This window comes from Cetorhinus maximus, chromosome 10, assembly GCF_964194155.1.
Source record: "Cetorhinus maximus chromosome 10, sCetMax3.hap1.1, whole genome shotgun sequence".
NCBI classification, from domain to species: Eukaryota; Metazoa; Chordata; class Chondrichthyes; order Lamniformes; family Cetorhinidae; genus Cetorhinus; species Cetorhinus maximus.
Genome location: NC_135888.1, coordinates 68,262,749 through 68,285,681, shown reverse-complemented (window position 1 = coordinate 68,285,681; position 22,933 = coordinate 68,262,749).

Here is a 22,933-nt window from a genome sequence, read left to right as displayed (position 1 = left end):
CCCTGTTATCTGACTGTTGCGCTCAGTTGTAAAGCCATGGATGGCATCACAGCTTCCAAACATCTTTTCAAAAATTCTTCTATCAAGCTGGATGTGAAAAGAAGAAGAAAAGTATAGAAAAAGAGAGATAGGTAAAGGTGAAAAAGACAGGAAAAGAGAAAGCAAGTGAAAGACAGAATATCTAAAATGTTGTTCAACTATCTGCTGTGACCACAACAGAGATGTAACTTGCCATTTTTATCCATGGCATGAAGTGACACTCACAAGTATATGGCCGACAATGGAAATTATTTCTTCTTTTGAGCAGCTCTGGGCTGCATTTTACTTAGCTAACAGCAGAGTGCAGCATTGGCATCTGTTCTTTTCCTGTGGTGCATTTTCATTGTGCTTGCAAACAATATTTTTAAATTTCAATGCAATTTAAATAAAATCAACAAGTAAACAAATCGGGCACACTGCTGAAAGTCTGTACTTAGTTACAGGTCACACCTTATGGTGCTGCAATGGCCCTGTTATCCCCACGGTAAAATAGCTGCTCCATCACTCAAAATGGTTATCTAGCTTCTCTGCAAAAATAAAAAGTGAAAGCATGAGTCTGTCATGCCTGTCAATCATCAGTGACACTTCTGTTGGAACCAGAGTGCCCCCTCATGGCCCTTCTTTAGGCTCAATCTGTCAATCAGCCCAGCTTACTCTAATGAAAAACTGAATTGGCACTGCTATGTCAAAAGTGAGGTAATATTATATCTCCTGAAAATTCTGGGAACCATACTGGTTAAATTTGCCTTTTTGTCTCCTCAGTAATAGAAAAAGGATGCCATATGAAGCTTGTTACTGAGTTCAAGATACCTCAGATTTCACAAGAATTGACTGAATTTCTTACCAATTTCTATTGACTTTTGCCATTGTATCATTTTTTCAAGATTTACTGAAGCTATACCTCGGTTGGTAATTCACACAATATTTATTAAATTACAAAAACTGTTTATGTATTTCCTTGAATTTTAAACATTGCTGTAAATGCACTTTAGTAACGACAAAAGCCATAATGCAAGTTTTATGTTTTGTGAGTCTTATGGGCACCGAGAAAGGACAAGAAAGCGATATAATTATGCGAAACAAGAATGTGTTTGCCAACATTGCCAACTCAATAAATTCAGAAGAATGCACAGATGGGGTGGGTGGGTGGCTAGGTGGTGCTATTAACTGAGGCTTCAGTCTCTGACATTTTCCTCTAAGAAGTCTTTGTTTTAATTCAATCCAAATACAGTAGAGACTGTATTATTTTACAAGTGACAAATAGAAGTCACAATGTCAACCTCTGACTTCTTCACACTGGAAATGAGAGCAGAATGAAAGGACTCTTTAGCAACAATTCCTGTTAATGAATTTTTTTATTAAAATAAAATAGCTGATAGTAGCTAAAACTTAAAAAAAAATCAAAGATTATTTGTGGCAAAAATATTAATTTTCTTTCAAGAAAAGCCGTGAATCACAGCCACATTTAGAATATATGATGTCTGCTTAATTTAATAAGAATTAATTATTAAAAAAAATTGATGGCTCTGCTGTGGAGTATAGTAATGTCACAGCTGTCTGGCCTAATGCAGGCCAGGATCTTTGGGTTGGTGTGTGGAGGCAGGCCTCACTCGCCGAGGTGTAAAATGATGCGGGGTGATGTTGGGCGTGTGTCCTGGCATCAACGCATGTCATTCTGATTTTCAGTTCGGCGGGCGCACATCGGAGTCGGCTGCGCACCCGCCAAACTGTCAAAGGCCTATTAAAGCCATTTAAATATCAGTTGAGGTACTTAATGGAGCTGCATGTCCAACCTTAAGGTTGGCGGACAGGCAAAGAGCCCAGGTGGCCTTCGCATTTCTCATGAAACCTCATCCACAGGCGGGATGAGGTTTCATGAAGTGTTTATAAATTGAATAAAACATTTTATTAAAGTTCATTGACATGTCCCAGCTCCTGTGACACTGTCACATGAGGGGACATTTCTTAAAAGTTTTTTTTTTCTTTATTCCAGTTGTATGTCATGCTGGGCTGGCCTTAATTGGCCTGCCCACATAAAATGGCGGCACGCAGCCGACTGTGGGTGGCGATCAGCTGCGTGCCTGCCCGCACCCGCTCCCGCCCAACCCCCCCAACAGGGAGAAAATTCTCCTCGTAGAGTTTATAAAAAGTAAAACTTAATATAATGGCTCTAATGAGCTTATCTATTGAGTATCTATTTACTACCATTTGGAAGCAAATGGGCGTATTAGTGAGAGGCAGCATGGTTTTGTGAAGGGGAGGTCGTGTCTCACTAACTTGATCGAGTTTTTCGAGGAAGTGACAAAGATGATCGACGATGGAAGGGCAGTGGATGTTATATACATGGATTTCAGTAAGGCCTTTGACAAGGTCCCTCATGGCAGACTAGTACAGAAGGTAAAGTCGCACGGGATCAGAGGTGAGCTGGCAAGATGGATACAGAATTGGCTTGGTCATAGAAGACAGAAGGTAGCAGTGGAAGGGTGCTTTTCTGAATGGAGAGCTGTGACTAGTGGAGTTCCGCAGGGATCAGTGCTGGGACCTTTGCTGTTTGTAGTATACATAAATGATTTGGACGAAAATGTAACTGGGCTAATTAGTAAGTTTGCAGACGACAGCAAGGTTGGAGGAGTTGCAGATAGTGAAGAGGATTGGCAAAGGATACAATAGGATATAGATCGGTTGGAGACTTGGGCGGAGAAATGGCAGATGGAGTTTAATCCGGACAAATGTGAGATAATGCATTTTGGAAGGTCTAATACAGGCAGGAATTACACAGTAAATGGCAGAACCCTTAAGTGCATCAATGGGCAGAGGGATCTGGATGAACAGGTCAACAGGTCACTGAAAGTGGCAGCGCAGGTGGATAAGGTAGTCAGGAAGGCATATGGCATGCTTGCCTTCATTGGCAGGGGTATTGAGTATAAAAGCTGGGAAGTCATGCTGCAGCTGTATAGAACATTGATTAGGCCACACTTGGAATATTGCGTGCAATTCTGGTCACCACATTACCAGAAGGATATGGAGGCGTTGGAGAGGAAGCAGAGGAGGTTTACCAGGATGCTGCCTGGTCTGGAGGTTATTAGCTATGAGGAGAGGTTGGAGAAACTCAGATTGTTCTCACTAGAGCGACGGAGATTGAGGGGCGACTTGATAGAAGTTTACAAAATTATGAGTGGCATGGACAGAGTAGATAGTCAGAAGCTTTTTCCCAGGGTGGAAGAGTCAATTACTAGGGGACAAAGATTTAAGGTGAGAGGAGAAAACTATAGAGGAGATGCGCGGGGCAAGTTTTTTACGCAGAGTGTAATGAGTGTCTGGAATTCGCTGCCAGAGGAGGTGGTGGAAGCAGGTACGATAGTGGTGTTTAAGAGGCAGCTTGACAAATACATGAATAGGATGGGAATAGAGGGATACGGACCCTGGAAGTGCAAAATGTTTTAGTTGACGGGCAATATGATTGGCGCAGGCTTGGAGGGCCGAAGGGCCTGTTCCTGTGCTGTACTTTTCTTTGTTCTTTGTTCTTTGTATCTCATACAGACCAAAATAAAGGAACTATTCATTAGTCAGTGCTAAGTTAGCTAGCCTTACCTAAGGTGTAGCTCGGGGCACTATAATTGACCTCAGAGCCTTGGATTGGGGTGGAGCCACAATTCCTCCTCCTGTTTGCTCTTCAGTGATTTCCATTGTGCCAATGTCAGCTAAGAACACAACTGAGTTCAATGGTGATTTTCCTATAATGCTAAATTGCCTGTTGCGACTCGGGGGTAATTCTAACATGGTGGAACATGAGAGTTTGGGTGCAGGTGGAGGTTAAAAATTGGGTAAACTGACATTGCGTCGCGAAGCCCACTCCAATATGGTAATGAATACTCAGCAAGCACCACTGCTTTCTTATCTGCTAGTGGGAAAGAGTGCTCAGAGTGCAGTTGCTGAGAGTTGACTTTCCACTCTTCTGAGGTTCCTTCTATGCTTTGGCAGTCTGCTCTATCAGATCAGGATGGTTGTTACTTATGCTGCCTTAGGTTGGACCTCAGATGAGGAGCAGCATTACAAGCAGCAGCAGTAGTACCATCAGCCTGCAGGTCACAGGCCTGTAGCTGCGCAGCAGAGAGGAGAATGGCAGAGTGGTGCAGCTCACAGGAGGTGCTACAAGCAAAACAGTGTCCAAAGGCAGAAGATCAGTTTCCTTGACATATCTGAACAACAATGTTTCAAGAGGCTCAGGTTGTGTCAGGTGGTGGCTAACACCTGCAGCCTCCTAGAAGAAGACCAGCTCCCTGGTGGCCATGCATTACAGTCATCTGTTGAAGTCACCACTATCTCAGCCCCTTTAGCCTCAGGATCCTTCCAAGGCTCTGGTGGAGACATATTCAAGATCTCCCAGTCTGGATCTCATATTTGCATAAGACAGGTGAGTGATGGCTTGTTTGTCAGGGCCAGCAACTATGTGAACCTTGTCTGGGACCATTCTATTCAAAGTGAGTGAATGTTAAGGTTTGTGTTTCTGGTTAGCTTCCAACAGACACACAGGCATCATTAAACTGCATACATATAATAATCAGGGCACCCCCAGATTAACCCAGGAGTGTTTAACACCCACAAGGGTTTCCATTCTGTTAATGTACAGTTGGTGTGCAAACACAAAAAGATATTTCTACAGGTGTGAACAGAATTCCAGTGAAGCTGCCATGATCCTTTAATCTTGTGGCAGTCCCAGCTCCCTGTCATTTTGGGCCTTGAAGCAAACTTAAGGGAAACAAACTTCACGTTTCGCTGAGGACTCTAATCGGAAACCTGACCAACCAAGCCCAACAGTGTTAAGTTGAACGTCATATGACCAGCAGCTGTGAACAAGCCATCAGCATACTCAAGATGTATTTCAGCTGCCTAAACAGGTCTGGAGGTGTCCTTCAGTGTTCACCAGCCAGGCTGAGCTGGACTGATTTTTGATTTACAAGGCAGTCAAAGGGGGAATGGGGGGGAACAGAAGTGGAGTTAATGCCACAATCAGATCTACCATGATCTTATTCAATGGCAGAGCAGACTCAATAGGCCTACTCCTGCTCCTGTTTCTTGTGATCTTATGACAGCGAAAGCTTCAGTTGGCACTAATGTTTCATAGGCCTTTGGCAGGTGTGCACAATCGGCAGGCCTGGGAGCAGCTGGGAAACAGGCCACCGACCGTGATTGGCCCCCTGACTGCAATTTCACACCGGCTGGCCAATTAATGGGCAGCCAGTGAGAAACGCGCGCTGCAAAGCTCAGTGCTGCCAGGGTGGGGGCGGGAAGAGGGTGGGACAATGACGTCACTGTGGGCATGGGTGACCGCTACGAGAGAGCTCCCTGAAGGCAGACAGCTGCCTCAGGGAGCAACATACCTTCAAATGATGAAAGAAGGGTTTAAAAAGCTGCCAAAAAATGTCCGTGCATCACAATCAAACACCTCATACCTCATAAAAATGCTGTCCACAGATATTTTTTTTTTTAATTTCATAACAGAGACTTCATCCTGCCCTGGATGAGGTTTGATGAAAAATGTAAAGGCCGCCTGGCCGACTTGCCCATCTGCCAACTGTTAAGTTGGACGGGCCACGAAAAATCAGGGACAATGTTAATGGGCTTAATTGTTGGCGGGTGCACTTCCAACTTTTGCGCGCGTCAGCTGAGCAAAATATCGCGGGAGTGCGCGATGATGTCAGGATGCTCGCCCGATGTCATCTCGCATGATTTTATGCCCAATCAGGTTAGGCATGCACCAGCCCGCAGGACATAAAATTCTGCCCATAAACGGCTCAGATCGCTGAAACTATTTTTGGACCGGCAGGTATAGGTTAGCTAATGGCTAAAATCTGAGAACGCCTGTGACATCCTGAGCATAAGTATCCTGTTGTTGCAAACCAAAGAAGGAACGTTGAGATATAGGACAGATTTTTACGGCCCCATCATGGCGGGGGCGGGGCCATAAAATGCAGTGAGCTGTTCAAACTCCATTGATTTTGGCAGGACCATAAAATCCCACCGGCAAAAAATTACACCCATGAAATTTGTTATCCACTCCTTTAGTGATGGTCATGTAAACTAAAGAACTTTTGTTATTCGAGAAGGCATAATTCCCTTCACTATTTTCCAATATTAAGCTTCGCTAGAATGTTTTTTAGTATTTCATTTTTTTAGACAAAGACCTCATTATTCCTTTGATGGAGTTTGTGAAGATAATGATGTTTAGACTAGGATGTCTTCACAATTCAAATTGTCATTAGCTTCAAATTGTAGAAGTTGAAACGATCCAAAACAGCCAAGTCTGAACAAGTCTCTGTATACCCGCGAATTAGGGAGGAGTTATTGTTTCGATGTTCAAGTGTTACCTGTTATACCGGGTGCTGTGGCTCAAAAGGAGGAACATATGGAGCAGAATTTTGCCGTCAGTGAGCAGGGGACGGGGTGACGTCAGGCGGAACCTCTGATGTCATCCTGCCCTATTTAAATTTTCAGGAAGGCGGGGGCTCAGCAAAATCAGCTGCGGGCCCGCCGACCTGTCAATGGCCAATTGAGGACATTGACAGGATCATTTAACCAATTAAAGGACCTGCCCGTCAAAACTTAAGGTTGGTGGGCAGGCCAGGAGCCCCGGCAGCAAATAGAAAAAACATGAAACCTCATCCACCGGCGGGATGAGGTTTCATGCAGGGTTCTAAAAAGTTTAATAAAATTTTACTGTAATTTATGAACATGTCCCATCTCATGTGACATTGTCACATGAGGGGGACATGTTAGGGAATTTTTTTTTCAATTTTTAATCTTTTTAAAAGTGTAAGCGATCTCTCTGAGGCAGCACTTAGCCTCAGGGAGATGTGCGGTCTTTCATGCGCATGCGTGAAAGAGCGCACGCTCGTTTTTGGGGAATCCCCCTGCCTGCACAGGAAGCGCATAGCGCTTCCCACTGGACATCACGCTGGGCGGGCCTTAATTGGCCTGCCCAGCGTGAAATGGCGGCAGGGCCCACTTCTCCAGTGGGGATCGGCTCCCCACCCGCCGGAGATTGGGTCGGGCCCGCCTGCCTGACAGGCAGAAAATTCTGCCCATTGAGTTGTGACAAAGACAATAACAATATTTTTGTTTTATAAGCTTTAGGCTTAGCCATAGCCATGTGTGCGAAGATGTTACAAACAGGTGTGAAGCTTCTGATCATGAGCTGTTCTTCGTTCAAGGAGAGGGGCGGAGGAAACATCTGACAGGCCGTAATCACTCCTATGGGCCTGATACAACAAAGGGTGGGCAGGAACATTTAGGAAATAAGTAGGCAACTCAAAATTAACTCAGGGTAGAGGATTCGACAGGGGTCATCTGGTGGGTGAATGAGGGCGAAATTGTAGATGGTGTGTGGAATTAAATCACATCTTCAAAAACAATGGGGTGATATAATATTTAATTCTCAATTGTACTTTGAAAGCTATTGCTTAAATGCTGTAATTTATTCATTCCTGTTTGTGCCAAATAAAGTCATGACTATCTTTTGCTCTTCCCTCTAAGGCAGAAGGTTCCAGGTTCAAGTTCTAATTTTGAGCATTAAAATCTAAGGGTAGAATTTTCTCCCCTTGTCGGGTTGGGGTGGGGGGGTGGGGGGTTGGGGGGGGGTGGGGTGTGGGCTGGGGGTGGGGGGTCCAACCTGATCGGCGCCCCAGATTGGGTCCATGCCGCCATTTTACATGGGTGGGACAATTAAGACCCGCCCAGCATGATACGCGCCCGGAAGCTCTGTGCGCTCCCTGTGCGGGTTGGTGGGGGGGAGTGCGCTCTTTCGTGCATGCACGCAGAAGAGCGCAGAAATCTCTCTGAGGCACAGAAGTGCCTTAGGGAGATTAGTTTTAAGCTTGAACAGTTCAATAAAGTGTTTTAAAAATTATTATGATGTCCCCTCATTTAAAACTGCCACATGAGCTGGGACATGTGCATTACTTTTAATAAAAATTATTCTGAAAATTTTAAATCATTCATGAAGCCGCATCCCATCCGTGGATGAGGCTCCATGAAAAATGCGAAGGCTGCCTGGGCTCTTTGCCTGCCCGCCAACCTTAAAGTGGGCAGCTTTCTCAATAGGCTTAATTAGTTCATTGATGGCCTTAACAGGCCTTGGACGGCGAACTGAAAATCTAAATGGCACGCGGTGACGTCGGGACGCACGCCGACATCACCCCGTGTTATTTTACGCCTTGGCGAGCAGACCCCACCCCTGCTTGCAGCGCTGAAAATTCAGCCCTAGGTTAACACTGCAGTGCAGTACTGACTGACTGCTACACTGCGGGGTGTGTCGTCTTTTGGATGAAATGTTAAACAGAGGCCCTGTCTGCCCTCTCAGGTGGATGTAAAAGATCCCATGGCTCAAGTTCAAAGAAAAGGAGTGGAGTTATCCCTAGTATTCTGATTAATATTTATCTCTCAATCAACTTCACAAAAACAGATTATCACATTGCTTTTTGTGGGAGTTTGCCACATGCAACCATGTATCCTACATTACAACAATCACTACACTTCAGAAAGTCGCTCATTAGCTGTAAAATGCTTTGAAACATCTGTTGGTTCTGAAAGGTACTATTCCAGCTCGGCGAGCAGGGGCAGGGCCTGCTCGCTGAGGCATAAAATGACACAGGGTGACGTCAGCGTGCGTCCCGACGTCACCGCGCACCATTTAGATTTTCAGTTCGGCGGGCGTGCAGCCGAGTCGACTGCGCACTCGCTAACCTGTCAAAGGCCTGTTAAGGCCATTAATGATCTAATTAAGCCTATTGAGAAAGCTGCCCGTCCAACCTTAAGGTTGGGGGGCAGGCGAAGAGCCCAGGCAGCCTTCACATTTTTCATGGAGCCTCATCCACGGGCGATATGAGGTTTCATGAATGATTTAAAATTTTCAGAATAATTTTTATTAAAATTAATGCACATGTCCAAGCTCATGTGACAGTTTCACATGAGGGGACATGTCATAAAAATTTTTTAAACACTTTATTGAGCTGTTAAAAATTAAAACTAATCTCCCTGAGACATCTCTGTGCCTCAGGGAGATTTCTGTGCTCTTTCGTGCACGTGCGAAAGATCGCACTCCCCGAATCAACCTACTCCCCTAGCTTACACAGGGAGCGCTCAGCACCTCTGGGTGTGCGTCACACTGGGCGGGTCTTAATTGTCCCGCCCACATAAAATGGCGGCGCCCAGCCAATCAGGGGCACCAATCGGCTGTGTGCACGCCCACGCCCACTCCCACACAGCCCCCGCCACGGGGAGAAAATTCTCCCCCAAGTCTCTCCTATCTTTTTATTACGAATATGGTGTCAGTGTTGAATAATTGAACAGAGTGATCAAGGGACTACAACACTGCACAATATTGCATAGCAGCAGGACTTGGACCTGCAAGAAGACAAGGCAAAGAGCCCAGATCCTACTCTAATGATTCAGAGGGGGAGGAGGAAGAGGAGGAGAATGATGAGGGCAATGTACTTCCAGCTGCTCATATTGTTGCCTTGATGCCCTTATTAAAGCAAAATTCAATTAGGTTGCACCAGCGGATCCACGTCAGGAGAAAATGAAATGGCCACACTTTTCACCCAGCCTCAATCCCGATGCCACTAACACAAAACAGTCCTTCACACAAACAACCATGTTTTGAACATCAGGCCCCGTCCCATTGATCCCCATAATTTAATGTCCTCACATTGATCATCGAACAAGTTAAAAAGCAACTTACCACACATCGCTCAAAAGATAAAACAGAAATGTGGTGGAAAAGAATAATATTTGTGTTTCATAAACAACAGAAACTTATGTACATAGCATTTTCTCCTACACCCATATACTGCAAAGCCTTACTCTTCTTTTACTCCTATGTGATGAAATTCTTATAGCTTAAGCAGAGGTAGAGAAAAGCTGCTCAGGATGCTGGCCTGACTGCTGAAATGCTCTTGGCCAACATCCTCTAGGTGTTGGAGCCCATAAGGGCCCCTTAAAGGCAGTTCCATCTATATTTTTGCATTGGCAAACTCAGCCATTCAAGAAGCATGTGGATTACTGACTGAAGGTGGGTGGAGGCAATGGTTGAAGTGGAAGTGCTTTGAGTGGAGTGCCCCCTTCCATCTCCCCTTTTGTCATCACCCCTTTCAGCTCCCAGCCACATATTATTGCTACCAATAATATGGATCAGTCAGGTGCTGTAAGGCCAAGGTTAAGGTAACTATCATGATTAACTACAATTTATGGTAGCGGGCATATTGACATCCAAAATCCGCATGGCAATGTTTTAGGTGTGCATGATTCAGTTATTTGATGTTCCATTCTATCCACATGATCTCAACGCATCTTTCATGAGATAACATCGCTGGCAATGCCAGCATTTGCTGCTATCCTTAATTGCCTCTGAGAAGGTGGTGGTGAGCTGCCTACTTGAACCGCTGCAGTCCATGCGGTGTATGTACACCCACAATGCTGTTAGGGAGGGAGTTTCAGGATTTTAACCCAGTGACAGTGAAGGAAGACCGATATGCTTCCAAGTCAGGATGGTGTGTGGCTTGGAGGGGGACTTGCAAGTGGTGGTGTTCCCATATGTCCCCTGCCTTTCTCTGTTCTAGGTGGTAGAGCTTATGCATTTGAAAAGTGCTGTCAAAGGGGGCTTGGTGTGTTGCTCCAGTGCATCTTATAGATGGTAAATGCTGCTGCCACTGTATGTTGGTGGTGGAAGGCGTGAATTTGTAAGGTGGTGAATGGGATGCCAATCAGGCAGGCTGCTTAATGAAACCCTGTTGATCTTCATTGCCTCCTCCTCTGCAGTTGTTAATTGCAAAATCAAGAGGAGGTATCCCTCTGATTTTTTTCCCTCTCCTTGGTTTTCTGTGCTCTCAGATTTATTTCAGATCTCCAGCACCTGCAGTATTTTGATTTTATTATATAAGTATGCAGTTCATTAAGGAAAATAATAGATTACAGAGATTTACTTACTCTAATGCCTGAGGGTCCGAATGAAGATACTAATTTAATCAAGGCATTATAAATTAGATTATAGTCTTGAAAGTGCTCTCTGGTATTAATTGTCTTTTCCACTGTATGCTCCTTCAGTTTTATACAGGACAGTTCAATTTTTGGTCCTTTTTTGACTCTTGCAGAGTCAATTATGTCATTGTAATTCTGGATCTAGGTTGACAGGACACTTAATATGTTTGATGTGCAATGATTTCACTCAAGAACATTTATGATTAGGACATAAATTCTACAAGTTTATCAAAAATTATCTACAGCTGAAGTTGTATGTTTACTATTTATTATGTAGAGTATAATAAATACTTTAAGGTATTACAAAGCCGTAATCACATTGAGGAGTTTACCATAAACTATGGCCTGAGTCTTCTGGTCGGTGTGCGGGGGCGGGGCCCCGCTCGCCGACGTGTAAAATGATGTGCGGTGAAGTCAGGTGTGCATCCTGACGTCACCACGCGTCATTCTGATCATTAGTTCGGTGGGCGCATACCGGAATCGGCTGCATGCCTGCCGAACTGTCAAAGCCTATTAAGGCCATTTAAAAACCAATTGCAACAATTAACAGAGCTGCCCGTCCAACCTCAAGGTTGGCAGGCAGGCAAAGAGCCCGGGCGACCTTCGCATTTTTCATGGAACCTTATCTACGGGTGGGATGAGGTTTCATGAAGGATGTATAAGTTTAATAAAAATTTTTATTAAAATTCATTGACATGTCCCAGCTCATGTGACACAGTCACATGGAGGGACATGATTGAATATTTTTTTCTTTATTTCAATTTTTCAAAATGAAAGTAATCGTCCTGAGGCAGTTCCGCCCTCTCCCTCCTCCCCCTGCCCGCACAGGGGGCACTCAGTGCTTCCGGGTGCACGTCATGCTGGGCGGGTCTTAATTGGCCCACCAATGTAAAATGGCAGCGTGCAGTCGATTGCGGGCAGCAATCAGCTGTGCACCCGCTCGCGCCCGCTCCCATCCAGCCCGCCCGACAGAGAGAAAATTCTCCCCTATGAGAACAAAGATTTAGCAATTTATAAGTGTTACCTGAATATCAGGAACAGATTGTAGTCTTGAAATCATTCCTATGTATTAATTATTTTTATGAATTATATACTATTACATTTGTGGTTTTACTGGAATCCACCTACTTTTGCTATAACAGTAGCTCTGGTGAACACCAACTTGTGGTGAGTCCAAGGTTAAGTCATAGGTCTTAGAGAAATAATAGTGAAGCTAAACAAAATGAGATGACCACATTGATAAAATAAGACAAAAGGTTTTTAATGAAGCTTTCCAAAATTAAAAGAAAACATCACTTCTCTAATAAATGTGCAGAACGACACAAATCAGAGCTTGGGTTTATTTCCCGGGCTTAAGGGATCACAAGACTTCTTAAATATTTGAAGCCAGAACCCACAGACAGCGAGCACACATTCTTCTTGAAACTCCTAGGGGGATGGACTCATTTTGTACTAGACTGATGTAGGATTACATGTGTGTTCAGTAGAACATCTTTGAGAGTTGAATGAAGGCCACTTTACAGCTGTTTAGACTGTTACTTGTACAGAAACTCCATTTTCAGTGCTAAAGATCAGGGGTAGAGGTTCCACTTTGAACTCAGTTGGCAAAATGTGTGAAAATTGCACGCACAATTTTGCCCAAGTTATTTGCATATCACCAAATGCAAAACCTGCTGAAAGCTGGTGCAACTGACTCGCACTTTAGAAGTATTTTTTTCAAACAAAAAGATATTTGCTTTTGAAGTTATTCTTTGAGATATTTAAGAATGGTAACTAGGTACAGTCGATTAATGCAGCTGAAAATGGATTTATCACAAAGTGAAGCATTTTTAATCACAGAGTCAATCCATTACCTCTGATTAACTTGATTTTAAATGACTGAAAATTGCTTTCAAAATACATACAGAAATATTTCCTAGTTATACTGGGGTACAGCTGTCAGTTTCTTAAGGGCGGGATTTTCCAGCCCTTCCCATAGGCAGGAACTTCCAGCCCCGCTGAAGTCAATGGAGATTTGAATGGCTTGCCTCATCCGCTATGGGGGAACCCACCATGGCAGGGCCAGAAAATCCCAGCCTAAGTGTAAAAAAATTCTAATCAAAGGCTCCCAAAACATTAGTGTCCCTGCCCCAAAAGAACCAGCTTAACTTTTAGAGCAATTAACAGACGTGCCCCATGGCAATGAGTTCATCTTGGGGGTCTGGCCAATTTTGTTAGTGGAGCTTGCTTCTAGCATGAGAACTGAAGAAATATAAGCAAGATTAATCTTATAGTCCTTGAGCCTGTTCCGCTTTCAAAAACATTATGGTTAAGCTTCTACATCAGAACCACTTTCCCGCCCTCTCCCCATATTTCTTGATTCCATTAGTGCCCAAAAGCCTATTAATCTCAGTATCCATTGAGCACTCACAGCCCTCTGGAGTAGAGAATTCCAATGATTCACAACCCTCTGAGTGAAGAAATTTCTCCTCATCTCAATTCTAAATGGCTGACCCCTTATCCTGAGACTATGATTCCTAGTCCTAGACTCAACATCTAGAGGGGACAGCTTCTCAGCATCTACCTGATCAAGCCCTCTAAAAATGATATACATTTAAATGAGATCATCTCTCATTCTTATGAAATCCAGAGATCAAAGGCCCATTCTACTCAATCTCACCTATAAGACACCTTCTTATTCAAGAATCAGTTTAGCTAAACTTTGTTGCAACTCCTGCAAGTCAAGTATGTTTTCACTTAAGTTATAAAGACCAAAACTGTACACTGTACTCCAGGTGTGGTATCGCCAAAAGCCTATATAATTGCAGCAAGATTTTGTTACTCTCATACTCCGACATGCTTGCAATAAAAGCAATGGGGAGGATTTTTCCCTCGTCGGGCAGGCTTGGCGGGGGCGGGTGGGGGGGGCGGTTGGGATGCCGACCGCGATTGGGTCCGAACCGCGATTTCACGCTGATGTGCCAATAAGGCCCGCCCAGTGCGAAACGCGAGAGGCAGCGCTCAGCGCTGCCCTCTGTGGGGGAGGAGGGTGAGTGCGCAAGTTTGCACATGTGTGCAGGTGCGCGCTGGAAAAGCTCCCTGAGGCATAGAGCTGCCCCAGGGACATTAACATTTTTCAAAGTAAAGATTTTTAAAATGTTATAAAACATGACCCCTCATGTGACTCTGTCACATGAGCAGGTACATGTTATTAATTAAATTTTAAAATGTTTAGTTTATTTTTATTTGCTGTTGGAAACCTCATCCTACCAGTTTCTTTCGATTACCTTTTTAATAGCCTTAATAGGTCTTTTAATTGTTGGCAGGCAAGCACGCCGCCGACTCCGGGCGTGTACCTGCCGACTGAAATATCACGTGAGCGCGTGATGACGTCGGGACAGTCACCTGACGTCATCGCGCAATATTTTACACTCGGTCGGGTCGGGCATGCGCCCGCCCGACAAGCTAAAAGTTCTGTCCAATGTTTTTTAAACTAGTGCAGAAGATCACAGAAATCCAATTTGTGCCAAATGTAATTTGTGCTTAAAATTTTGCAATTTTTGTGCTGGTTAAGCTGATTTTGGGCAAATTGCACTGATTGAAAATAGTACAACCGAGTAGCAACTCCAGGCCCAGATAAGGAGCGCTTTAGGTTCCCAAGGAATCAATTCCCTTTCTAAAATTGGAACAGTAGAGAATTATAAGTAGTCGACCGTAACTAGGCAGCAAAGTGATTGGTTGCTCCTCATTAGACTGCCAGGAATTATTTCATTCATTCACTGGGCATTACTAGCAAGGCCAGCATTTATTGCTTATCCCTAATTGTCTTTTATAAGGTGGTGATGACCATCGTTCTTGAACCACTGCAGTCTGTGTTGTGAAGGTGTTCCCACAATACTGTTGAGTAGGGAATTACATGGGGAAGGATTTTTAGCTGAGCGGGCGAGTGTGTGCCCGACCCGCTTGAGCGTAAAATGATGCACGATGACGTCAGGCGAGTGTCCTGACATCATCGTGCACTCGCGTGATATTTTGCATGGCAGGCACGCGCGTGAGTCGGAGCCGCGCCCGCCATTAATTAACAGGCCAGTTAAGGCCCTTGACAACCCAATTGACGGCGACTTACCGTTGCCGCTGCGAGTTTTCACTAATCGCACGGGCAAAACGGGCAGGCGGACAGGCCACAATTTGCAAAACCTCATCCACGAGCGGGATTAGAGGGGTCAGTGGCCTTGTCAATAAGAGTAGTGAGGAGTTTTTGGAGATAACTTGCTGCTGGTGGTTTATTGAGACTTGGCAGCTTATTCTCTGATCGGTTGCTTCATTCTTAGATTTCCAGGCTTTGTTTCTGGACTCATTGGTGTCTTCCAGGTCCCTGACGATTCAGACCCTTCCAAGTATCAAACAGCCTTCCCTTACCCTGGTAATGGGGATTGTGATCTCCACTGCAGGCACCTCCTCTGGGGAGGAAGAAAGGGGCAGAAGGGAGAGGAGGCCAGAATTCCCAATGCAGCTTCCAGGGGCGTGGCCTGTGGGAGGAGAGGCGCAGGCACAAGGGGCACAGGGCCAGCAGGTAGTCCAAGGTAGAAGGGGCCACAGAAGACACCATTGTCCTGCTGCCAGGGTTTACAGGCGGCAACACAGCTACCTCAATATGTCTGGGGTGCAATGCCGAAGGACGTTCCGCCTCTCGAAGGAGGCCGTGACCTCCATTTGCCAGATGATCAGGCCTGAGATCAGCTCCAATTGTGTGAGTGGACACCTCATGCAAGTGGCTCTGAAGGTCACAGTGGTCCTCAACTTCTATGCCTCCGGCTCTTTCCAGGGCTCAGTGGGGGATCTGTGTGGAGTCTCCCAATCAGCTGTCCACAGTTGCGTCAAGCTGATGACAGAAGCTCTGTTCAGGTGAGTATTGACTTTCCTTCATTTCCGTATGGATAAGGCCAGCCAGGCTGAGTGAGCCAGAGGGTTTGCAGCAATTGCTGGGTTCCCCTGCATCCAGGGTGCCATCGACTGCACAAATGTGGCCATCAAGGCACCAGCGGGTCAGCCGGGCGCCTTCGTTAGCGGGAAGGATTTCCACTCCATGAATGTGCAGATAGTGTGTGACCACAGGATGCAGATTCTACAAGTCTGTGCAAGGCACCCTAGCAGCTCCCATGATGCCTACATCCTCAGACACTCCCAGGTGCCAAGGCTCTTCAGTGCTCCAGCCCAACTGGATGGATGGCTTCTGGGTGACAAGGGCTATCTCTTGAAAAGGTGGATTATGATGCCTCTCCACCACCCAAGAACAGAGGCCGAGCAGCGGCACAACAGGAGCCATGGCTCCACAAGGGTGGTGGTAGAGAGAACCATAGGTCTTCTCAAGGTGCGTTTCTGATGCCTGGGGCACGCAGCAACACCCCCCAGAGCAGGTGTTACTAATAGTGGTTGCATGCTGCACTGTCCTGGCACTGGCCAGGGGGGACCTACTGGAGGAAGAGGATCTTGACGCAGCTGCACAGGCCACAGAGGATGAATCCAGCAGTGAGTCAGAAGAGGAGCATGGTGAGGAGAATGCTGAGGGCATTGAGGCAGACCCCTGTAACCTCCAGGGAGACAGGGACACCGGGGATGCCTTGATCCAATGCTCCTTCAGCTAGGCTGCCAAATAAGAACTACCATCTCATGCCCGGGCTGCAGCCTCCATTGTGGATCACAGAAATGACCCTTTCCTATGCCCGCAAGATTCACTCAGTGCCTATGCAATAAAGGTTTGAGCCACCCACGGTCCAGCATTACACACTGGTGTACCCTGCACCTAAAAAACAAATGAAGCGTACTTAGGCCAAAAACACAAGAGCAAATGTAATTTTATGTTGGAACTCGCATAGTCTTGAACCGAAAAAAAATCGGTGTTGATAGTCACACCATAAAAAAAAACAAAGTGGGGGAACAAAAGATAACCCGTGACCAGCCCCTCTTATACTTAAGATACTTTAAACTTACGTTTATGGGTGTTATGTCTAGGTGCTCTCCCATCAATGGCACCAGCATTGGAGACAGCCTGCTGACTCTGCTGTCTTGTTGGTCTTGATGACCTTGGCGGTCGTCCTCTGGCCAGTGGAGCCCATGCTGGCCCCGCCTGGAAGAGAGCAGTCAGTGCCATGGCTGTCATCTCCTCAGTCACCGCAGCTTCATCCGATGCCATGATCACTATCAGGGGGGCAGAGGAGCTGCTGCCATCATCCAGAGTGCCCTGAGAGGAGCCTGCAGAGATGACAGGCAGCTCGTGTGCCAAAGTGAGGTCGCTCTGGAACTCCTTGCTCATCATTGATGGACAGGCACCTAGCTAGGATACTGAGTGCCCCATCCTTACACACGGACCCTGACCAGCTGAGGTCAGTGCTTGTTTGAGTGCTTGCAGGTCCGAGCGCAACCCCAGGAACCCCTGATTCTGTTCCTGGTGCAGCCTCTCCACAAGAGTCGCCACTCTCTCCATGGAGGAGGCATTGCGCTTGGCCATGAGGATTAACACAGTGCTCACGCTCTGCAGGGACTCCTCCATAACAGAGAACATGCCACGCATACCCTCTTGGATCTCCACCAGATCCTCCCACACACCCCACTGAATGTTATAACGCAGCAGTTTGTAATGGCTGAGTGATTTAAAATCCCAGAGGGAAACTTTAAACAACTCTCATAAGCTATAATTCCAATTGGTATGTTTTGAGCTGCAGCTCTAAATGCAGGAATAAGTCACCAGTTCTCGAGAGGTCTTTATATCAAACTAAATGAAACATTTATTAATTTTCAACACATTAAACACATACGCATGGCTACAAATTACTCCTATCATTACTTTTAACAAATTCCCAAATTAATCTCCACTAAGGCAACAAAAACCAATGGACTTAAACAGACACGAGGCAAAACATTTTTCACCTTAGGAGTTCAAAATGAGGTTCCTTTCAATCTGTTTCCTTTGCAGAAGGCTCACAGGTTTAAATCTTACATGCCTCTGACCTGCACACACAAAACTCCTTTCTGTTATACCCAGCTTTCCACTTTGAATGCAAATTCTCATTGTATCACCAGGCCCTTTGAACTCCACCTCTTCTAACCGTAAAGGGGGAGGTGATGGCGTAGTGGTATTGTCACTGGACTAGTAATCCAGAGACCCAGGGTAATGCTCCGGGGGCCTGGATTTGAATCCCACCAAGGCAGATGGTGGAATTTGAATTCAGTAAAAATCTGTAATTAAAAGTCTAATGATGACCACAAAACCATTGTTGATTGTTATAAAAACCCATCTGGTTCACTAATGCCCTTTTAGGGGAAGGAAAGCTGTTGTCCTTACCTGGTCTGGCCTACGCGTCATGTCACCCCAGACCCACAGCAATGTTGTTGACTCTGAAGTTGTAACAAACCGTCACAAAAAAGAATGAAACTGGATGGACCACCCGGCATCAACCTATGTCCTGTCCCACTGGCAGGACGGAGCCAGCAGAGGTGGTGGCACAGTGGTATACAGTGGGGAGGGAGTTGCCCTGGGAGTCCTCAACATCAACTCTGGACCCCATGAAATCTCATGGCATCAGGCCAAACATGGGCAAGGAAGCCTCCTGCTGATTACCTCAGCTGATGAATCACTGAAGGTGACAAGGGCACAGAATGTACTCTGGGTGGGGGACTTCAATGTCTATCACCAAGAGTGGCTCGGTAGCACCACTGCTGGCCGAGTCCTAAATGACATAGCTGCTAGACTGGGTCTGTGGCAGGTGGTGAGGGAAAAACATACTTGACCTCATCCTCACCAACCTGCCTGCTGCAGATGAATCTGTCCGTGACAGTATCGGTCGGAGTGGCCATGGAGATAAAGTCCTGCCTTCACATTGAGGATACCCTCCATCATGTTGTGTGGCACTACAACTGTGCTAAATGGGATAGATTTTGAGCAGATCTAGCAACTCAAGACTGAGCATCCATGAGGCGCCGTGGGCCATCAGCAGCAGCAGAATTGTACTCAAACACAATCTGTAACCTCATGGCCCGGCATATACCCTACTCTAGCATTACCATCAAGCCAGGGGACCAACCCTGGTTCAACTAGAAGTGCAGGAGGGCATGCCAGGAGCAGCACCAGGCATACCTAAAAATGAGGTGTCAACCTGGTGAAGCTTTAGCTTCACCAAACACTACTTGTGTGCCAAACAGCATAAGCAGCAAGCGATCCCATAACCAATGGATCAGATCTAAGCTCTGCAGTACTGCCATATCCAGTTGTGAATGGTAGTGGACAATTAAATAACTCACTGGAGGAGGAGGCTCCACAAATATCCCCATCCTCAATGATGGAGGAGCCCAGCACATCAGTGCAAAAGATAAGGCTGAAGCATTCGCAACAATCTTCAGCCAGAAGTGCCGAGTGGATGATCCATCTCGGCCTCCTTCGGAGGTCCCTGGCATCACAGATGCCAGTCTTCAGGCAATTCGATTCACTCCACGTGATATCAAGAAGTGGCTGAAGGTACCGGATATTGCAAAGGCTATGGGCCCTGACAATATTCCAGCAATAGTGCTGAAGACTTGTGCTCCAGAACTTGCTGCGCCCCTAGCCAAGCTGTTTCAGTACAGCTACAACAGCTATGTGGAAAATTGGCCAGGTATGTCCTGTACACAAAAAGCAGGACAAATCCAACCTGGCCAATTACCGCCCCATCAGTCTACTCTCGATCTTCAGTAAAGTAATGGAAGGGGTCATCGACAGTGCTATCAAGAGGCACTTGTTTAGCAATTACCTGCTCACTGACACCCAGATTGGGTTGCGCTAGGGCCACTCAGCTTCTGACCTCATTACAGCCTTGGTTCAAACATGGGCAAAAGAGCTGAACTCCCGAGGTGAGGTGAGAGTGACTGCCCTTGACATCAAGGCTGCATTTGCCCGAGTGTGGCATCAAGAAGCCCTAGCAAAACTGGAGTCAATAGGAATTGCGGGGAAAGCTCTCTGCTGGTTGGAGTCATACTTAGCACAAAGGACGATGGTTGCAGTTGTTGGAGGTGTCACTGTGCATGCCAGGCATCCTGATGAGACAATGGAGATCTGCATCATGGTGCCCTCATTTTTCAATGATCAATGGGGATTCCAGATTCGAGGCTCACATCAATGAAGAGACTGCACTAATATGGTTGCACAAGTCGAAATTCTCACCTCAGTGCACTGCACTCTTACCTTTGTCTGACACCCTGGCTTCACCGCAGATGCTGGACCAAGGTGCATGGTGCCTCTTGAACTCCAAGGCCTCCTGCTCAGAGGATGAGGAGGTGTGGGGGTTCTCTGCCTTTCTGCAACCTCTCAATATTGTTATAGGATGCCTTCTCCTGAAAGGACAGAGGAGCATTGATTCATCCAATCTGTACCTGCAGCGCCATTGCAGCCTGGCCAACTCCACCCGAGGAACACCTTGCAGGGTAGATCTGAGTTGTGGCCCTTGAGGCACAAGGCACTCAGTCAAAGCAGCCAGTACTCACCCCCTTCGCCAGTTCCAGCGTGATTGACAGTTGGCATTCACACTCGAACACCCCTGAGCTCCACGGGGGAGAGGAGGGGGGCGGGGGGAGGGGGGGAGGCCTTAATTGGCCCGCCAGTGTGAACTTGCGTTCAGACCCCGATCGCGGGCGGCGGTAGGGTTTCTGCCCGCCCCAGCCGAGCCTGCCCGACGAGGGTAGAGAAAGAATGGTGACGTATTTATAAGACAGGATGGTGTGTGACTTGGAGGGGAACTTGGAACAGGTGGTGTTCCCATGTACCTGCTGCTCGTTTTTCTAGATGATGGAAAAAAATCAGGATCAGTTCACGGATAATTAAATGTGCCCGCTGGATAAAAGGATTTTTCCAAGGGGACTGGAATTCAAAGGGGTAGAAACGATATCATAGTTATTTAAAGCTCTGATATTGGACCCTATATGTGGTACAGCTTTCAGTTCTGGGCACCACACCTCGGGAAGGATATATTGGCATTAGAGGGGGGGTAAAGCACAGATTCCGCAGAATGATACATGGCTTAACAAATTATGAAGACAGGTTACATAGACTCAGCTTGTATTCGTTTGAATGGTGAAGATTATGGATTGAGGTGCTTAAGATGATTAATGGAATTGATAGGGTCGCTAGAGAGAAACTATTCTATATGATGGAGGATTTGAGGACAAAGGGGAGTAATCTTAAAAGTAGAGCTAGGACATTCAGGAATGAAGTCAGGAAGCACTGATTCATACAAAGGATAATGGAAATATGGAAACCTCTGCTACTAAAAGCTTTTGAGGCTAGAAAAGTGGAAAATTTCAGAACAAAGACTAATTTTTTTTGTTAGGAAAGTGTGTTAAGGGTTACAAATAGCTGGAGTTAAGATGCAGATCAGACACAGTTCAGCAATGCTCTAGTTGAATGGCAGAACAAGCTTAAGGGGGTTGAAAGGCCTGCACCTATAATAGTGTACCAAGTGTAATGTTCTTCAAATGAAATGTACAAAATCAAATGGTTTACTATTATTGTTTTATGTTATAGATGGTCACATCCTTGTAATCTGTTGCTTAAGCTTATTTAATGGTATTAATTAACCCGGCATGTGGTGTCAATATTTTCACAGCTTGCAATGTTGGCAGGTGGAGGCATTCGTAATAATGAGATACTGTTGGCTTGGAAGCAGGGTGTAGTCTTTCTATACTACAGGAAACCACTCTAGGCTGCAAGATGTGTGGTGAACCAATAGCTCTAGCAGGTCATTCTTGCCTGCCTGCACACCCTGCCCCCCGGAGGAATACCTGCCAGTCATCATGGGCAGGGGGTGAGTCACGGCCACAGTGAGTGGCGAAACTGGAGGAAATGTTGTGCAGGATTTTTTTTACACCTTAGCCTCTGTTTTTTTTCTTCTTACTTCTATCCCATCCTTCACTCTGAATGACAAACTGCAGTTGATGTGACCAGCACGTCATGTCTCTCTGCTCTCAATTCACATCAAAAGAACAAACCCTTGATCTTCTCGTTCAGTTAAGGTACTGAAGATGTCAACGCCCCTGTGCCACTTTAAGAAGAGGAAGCCAGCATCCCTGGAAATGTAGCCTCACTTGACCTGAGCTTCTCAAGGTCCAGTTCAGAAACTGCCACCACACATACTTTAGAGGGTAGGCTAGAGAACGGCCTTCAACTGGTGAATCATCGGCCACAAAAGCCAACAGAGGATGATGCAGGTGCTTGTTTGCCAGAGTGTCAGGTCAAATACTAATTCTCCTGCAGAGGTGTCAGCTTCTGATCTCAAGGGTCCAGGCTACCGATGAAGGCAGATGGGCATCTGCCACTAATTGTTAGATTCATTGCACAGTCTGCCAAGAAGTTTGCACGCAATGAGTCAAAATGCACTCAACACGATTGAAGTTCGCAGTCAAAATATCCACTATTGATGAGTGGGCATTTTTGAAACATTTCATCCAGTAACATAAACACAATTTGTAAATCTGTGCTTTCAAATTGCAAAAATGGCAATAGAGAGCATTGTGGAAATGTTTTTCTTTTAAACTGCCTAAGCAAAATTTTTAATTATTAAAATAAAAAGGCTATTGAATTTGCCTGTATATAATGTGATAATGGAATATGACCTTGAAGTATCTCCACTTTAACTCATTGCCAACACCTATAATTTCAGTAGAAGATTGTAGTAGTTTTGATAATTTTACATATGCTCATAGTGCACAATTTCACAGGTGTAACAAATCAATATAGAAATTAGGAAAATAACATTAAAGCAAATTAAATTATATATCATTGTAATATATATATTAAGTAGAAATGTTGAAGGTTTTTAAGTCAGTAGTATAGAATTAATATTTCTGCACAAGTTAC